The sequence below is a fragment of the Sinocyclocheilus grahami genome, unplaced genomic scaffold (assembly GCF_001515645.1).
Source record: "Sinocyclocheilus grahami isolate Dianchi unplaced genomic scaffold, SAMN03320097.WGS_v1.1 scaffold949.1, whole genome shotgun sequence".
In the NCBI taxonomy this organism is placed as follows: domain Eukaryota; kingdom Metazoa; phylum Chordata; class Actinopteri; order Cypriniformes; family Cyprinidae; genus Sinocyclocheilus; species Sinocyclocheilus grahami.
The window spans coordinates 344,642-350,910 of record NW_015506128.1 but is presented as its reverse complement, the minus strand read 5'-3'; positions in this window follow the sequence as shown (position 1 = coordinate 350,910).

The window sequence follows — 6,269 nt, the reverse complement described above, 5'->3', positions numbered from 1 at the left end:
AATATATTACAGTTTTTGTTTTTATATTTTGAATGCAGTTTTTAAATAAATAATTATGACAAGATTTTCATGTCAAATAAACTAAAACATAAAACTAATAAAGAAATAAAATCTAAAATAGAATTATATATATAAATAAATAAAAATTACATTCAAAACATAAAACTAGAATATAATACTATAGTATATAATCACAAAAATATAATAAAAAAAATAATATATCAATATAACACTGGTGCAAATTATGACAAAATATTAATTTCCTCTGTTTATTTTATTTTAGTTCAGTTAATGTTTATTTTATTCCTAGCTTTATTTTTTTCTATTTTAGTTTTAGTTATTGAATTATAACCCTGATTTTCACACCCTCATGTTATTATTATTTTTTTTAAAGATTTTTCTAAGCTTATTTCCATACAAAAACATTTTATAGTGACCCGACTATTTATCAAAGCTCTAAAAAAAGACCAAAACACCAAAACAAGGGAACAAACCCAAATGTAATTGTCCATTAACTTATAATCCACCCATCTGCTTACATATAATGTGAAGATTCTTCTATTAGCACGACAGAAAGATGCGTCATTTTGAGGAGAAAAAAAAAGGTGTAAGGTTTGAAAAGGTTATAAAAGACAACAAAAAGCGTTACTTTGAAACAAGGCCTAGGTGAGTCAACAGAGTTATATTTAGTAGCTTTATGTAAGATTTGTTATGAAATACTAATAAGCAACATGGGTATAGTTAAGATCTCACTCAGTTCAGTAATATGCACTATTAAAAGTTATCTCGAGCTAGATACATGTGCATGTAATGAATGTGGAGACATGCTTTCAGGTCTCTGGACTGCTGAGGGAATCTGATCCGCAGTGTTTTCTCTCTCTGTGTGTCTACACAAAATACGTGCTTTGTGTCTTAAACGAGCAAGCGCTTATCTGGAGAGGTTCCTGTTGCCCTTCGGCCTCTTTTTAGATCGTCTCACACATTACCTGCTTTTCTCTCATACAAACACATCCTTGAAATGCTTGACTAAATAAATAAATACAAATGAATGCATAAAAAAGCCGTGTCTATTGCAGTATTAAATGACAAAAGGTTTTAGCATCCACTACTTTGATATATTTCCTTCACTAGTGTCAGTTTTACATGTGCTTTAGTCCTTACATTCTTCACATTGTATGAGCAAAACAAAACAACTGGCCGATTTAGGAGCTGATTGTTGTACTTTAGGAGTGCAGTTGTTTACTATACAAAAAAAAGTTACATATATAATACCTAGTAATATTCTGATGTGTTTGAATTGATTGGTTCATCCTTGCTAATATTTTATCTTCATGTTTTTTATCATAACTATACAAAATTATACACTACCAGTCAAAAGTTTGGAATAATAAACAACACCAAGAATGCATTTATTTGATTAAAAATGCAGTAAAAATTGTGAAATATTATTAGAATGTAAAACAGCTGTCTTCTATGTTAATCTATATTAAAGGGGTCATATGATGCTTTTTTAAAGATCATTATTTTGTGTATTTGGTGTAACAGAATATGTTGACATGCTTTAATGTTCAAAAAACACATTATTTTCCAAATACTGTACATTATTGTAGGTCCTCTATGCCCCGCCTCTCTCAAACGCTTCGTTTTCTACAAAGTCCCTCCCACACACACACACGATGCGCAAAACTCCGCATTTGAACAGTCAATAGCAAATACTTAAACTAATAACAAAACAGTAGCTGATTCAGAAGCGCCAGATTGTCATAGCAAAGTCAGAATGACCTCCTCTACTAGGTTCACGAAACGGTCGTCCATAAAATGCATTGCTGTTCTGTTGTAAGTAATCTTAAAGATTCATAAATGGATCTACTTTCGGAAGGCCAAATAAAGTGCTTTTGCTTTCGTCTAGAAACACACAGCGTCTCCCTGACATGCTGCTTCAACACTAACTGCGGTTACTGAAACCACGCCTTCTTTCTTTGCTGCACATTTGGGCGCATTATGCTAATATTTCCACATAGTGAGGTAGATATGTGGGGGCGTGTTAGAACGAGCCGTTTTAGGGGGGCGTGGCAGAGTCTTAACTTTGATAAAGAACATCTCTTTGGTTTTGAGAGTTTAGTCTTTGCAACTTCAGGGATCTTATCTATGCACAATCAGCTTGTAACACTCCAAAGAGAAAGAACAACTTGAAATCTCATCATATGACCCCTTTAAGCTGTAATGTATTCCTGTGATGTGCAGCTGTATTTTCAGCATCATTACTCCAGTCTTCAGCGTCACATGATCTTCAGAAATCAGTATAATATGCTGATCTTGGCTATTTTATTTTAAATTGTAATAATATTTCACAATGGCCTTGTTTTACTGCATTTTTGATCAAACAAATCAGCTTTAGGGAGTATAAATTACTTCTGAAAATTGTAACTATTCAAAATGTGAAGATGTATTTAACAGCTGGTAAAGACCACTGCTTTTCTCCATCAGAAGAACAGACATGAGACCAGGAGATGCACGTCTGTGTTCCTGTAGTCTGGAGGATTTGGGCTCCATCTTGTGTCTCTAAAGAGCATCGCTGCGTCTAAAAATTAATAAAAGATCCATTAGTATTTGTAAAGTGTGCGACCAAATACTACACTTATTTCCCATCGCTGTTCCCTGAAAACTGGAGGTATCTGTGAATCAGAAATAAATGTATCGACATATCTAAATTATATAATAATATGTGACCCTGGAGCACAAAAACAGTCTTAAGAGTCAATTTTTTAAACTGAGATTTATGCATCACCTGAAAGCTGAATAAATAAGCTCTCCATTGATGTATGGTTTGTTAGGATCGGACAATATTTGAAAATCTGGAATCTGAGGGTGCAAAAAAATCTAAATATTGAGAAAATCATCTTTAAAGTTGTTCAAATGAAGTTCTTAGCAATGCATATTACTAATCAAAAATTAAGTTTTGATATATTTACGGTAGGACATTTACAAAATATCTTCATGGAACATGATCTTTACTTAATATCCTAATGATTTTTGGCATAAAAGAGAAATGTATAATTGTGACCCATACAATGTATTGTTGGCTATTGCTACAAATATCCCCCAGCGACTTGGTTTTGTGCTCCAGGGTCACATAAATTAAATAAATTATATTAAAATAACCTGAATATATGAACCCTTTTATGTTATTCGGTATTAAAAATTGCGTGTAAATCTTTTATTATTACCAGCACATCTGATTAAATCTTTATTTAGAATTAGCACAAGTTTCGCCTTTATTTCTTTCCGGATCTGATTAATCATGGCTTCACTGATCTGAACTCATGCACCTCAGTCTTTCAGTGAATAAGCATTACTTGTAGATCATTTTGGCTACAATCTGTCATAAATGAGATTAAAAAGAAACACCTAACATCATGTTTTGTAATGAAAAGCTGCTTTCTAGTATCTCCTTTGAGGCTATGCGTCCGTGTAATAATGGTTTGTGAAGTTTAATTGTTGTTACGCGTCAAACATATATTGAGTTTAATCGTTTAACGAGACCCACTCAGCAGGATCCTTTCGTTTAGCCTTGATGTAATTAATATTGATTGAATGTGCGTGTGATGAATGGCCAGCCGTCAGAGCAGCACAGCAGACGTATGTTTGAGCTCTGAACTGTATTCATCTAAATCTATTCCTTACAGTCATCTACACTGATGCATTGCTTGCTTCTCTGAAGATGGATGTCTCAGTCTTGGACTCGTGGCTCTGGGGTTTGTCGGTGGGATGAGGACGGATTTGCTGGTTCTTCCAGTCCAAGGCCTTTTTTTTTAAGTCCTTTTTTTCCATGTTTCTAGAGGTTGTGTATTCCCCAGTGAAGCGCTCCTCTGGCTTTTGCCCTTTCAGTCTGATGTTATGCATTTCTTATGAGTAGAGACCTCCTTTTCTCTTTTTTTTTATCTGGCAGCGTTGTTGAACCTTCTTTCAAGGCCTACTAAATTAAAACGACAAACTACCGTATTGGCCCGAATTGGCCGTATTGGATTTTTAAAAACCAAATCTAGTTTTTTCTCAGTAAAACACATTTCGTCTTCAATTATTTTCATATGGCATATTTTTCCTATTTTAATTTTTGTTTCGAAAGCACGGTAAAAACTGGAAAAATGTGCCAACAATCACGTTTAAAAAATATACACTTTTTGATACACCATAAAAAATAAAAAAAAACAGGTAGCCGATCTGAATTAGGACATTTAGGCTATCCATCTAATAGTAGCCTACCAAACTCTTATTAACAGTAGAAGTTAAATCTTACTGTAGTCTTCAAATCTGGGTACTGTCTTATGTTTTAAAATCACAAAGAGAGTTTGGTCCCATCAGGCTAACGTGACAGTCACGACTCGTGCAGCTGTAAGCTTTTCTTTTTCTCTTTACAACACGCATTACATTACGTATTTCACGGCACACTGGTTTTATGAGTATTTGGCGCCACCTATTGTTGTGGGTGTATTATTAACATGTCAAAGTCTAGACCCCGAATATAAGACGACCGCGTTTTTTCAGATGTATTTCCAAGAAAAACACATCGTCTTATATTCGGGTCAATACGGTAAACGTACAGTCGACGACGTCAGAAGATATTTGCTGAGCTTAAATGATTTGTAGCTGCACTAAATGCATTGTAACTCAATCCCAAAAAATACATGAAAATAAAAAATAATAATAATTAGATGTGTTGATGAAAGGTTGAGAAGAGACTGTAGTAATGAAGGGCACTATACACTAGTGATGGGCGCTTTCGAAGCACTGCTGGGTTGACATTTTTAATGAGACATTTGTGTAATTAAAAGGATGAGTGGTCAATAGTCTCTTACTGGCCTCTATATACAAGATCTCCATAAAACAAACAAAACAAGCCCTGCAATTTTATATTATTTTAAAAAAAACACATAGGCTGTTATACAGACAAGCACTTCATATTTAATGGTATTTTATTATTTTTATTGCATTTAATGTTTTATACTTTGAATGGGATTTTAAAAGCTGTTTTCATGCATGTTTTAGTTTTTGTTGCATTTACGCACTTTTGATGTTTCGTTGTGTTTCAAGCGCTTCGAAACCGTAGGCGCATTTCCATTACCCTTCAAATTGCGCAAATTGAAATTGCGAATTGAAAATACGCCTAATGGAAACGCGTCAATTTCGCAAAAAAACGCCCATATATCGCAAAAAAGTTTTAACGCTCGCATGAGGTGGTTTTTCAGGCAATGCGAAAAATTAATAATTCGCATAACATTGGTTAATGGAAACGCCGTCGTTTCGCAATACTTTTTTATCGACATTTATAAAATATCGCCAAAGTTTTGCGCAAATCTGTAATGGAAACGTGCCTACTGAATCATTTCGCGAAGCCAAAAGTTCAATTGATTCAAAGCTTCGAAAAGGTTCAATTCCTCCCATCACTACTAAACACTGTTTATAATAATTGAGCAGCAGATCAGCATATTATACTGATTTCTGAAGATCATGTGACACTGAAGACTGGAGGAATGATGCTGAAAATACAGCTGCGCATCACAGAAATACATTACAGTTTAACTAGTGCTGTCAAATGATCAATCGCATCCAAAATAAAAGTTTTTGTTTGCATAATATATGTGTGTGTGCTGTGTATATTTATTATGTATATATAAATACACACACATACAGTATATATTTTGAAAATATTTACATGTCTATATTTATATTCACATAATGTATATTATAAATATATTTAATATATAAAAATATTTTTTTCTGAAATATATACATGCATGTGTGTATTTATACACATAATAAATAAACATAGAACATATATTATGTAAACAAAAACTTGTATTAATTGCGATTAATCGTTTGACAGCACTAATTTGAACAGATATTCACATAGAAAACAGCTATTTCACACATTTTACTGCATTTTTGATCAGTCAAATAAATGCAGCCTTGGTGAGCAGAAGAAACTTTTTTCAAATGCATAAAAAAAAAAATCATAATCTTTATATACCATTTAGGGGTGTGCGATATATATCGTCTGCGATATCGTAATTGTTGTTTTAACGATGTGCGATTTGACATTATCGAGTATTTTGCAAAAACCATTCAAAACATCTCTACAGAGCGCACGCGTGCATCACGTGAAGTCTAGACTAGTGCGTGTGTTTATTTAATGTGTGTTCTTTCACTGCGTGATTCAGGCTATTAAAATGCATTTAGAATGATCACAAATTCAAGACATGACGGCAGAA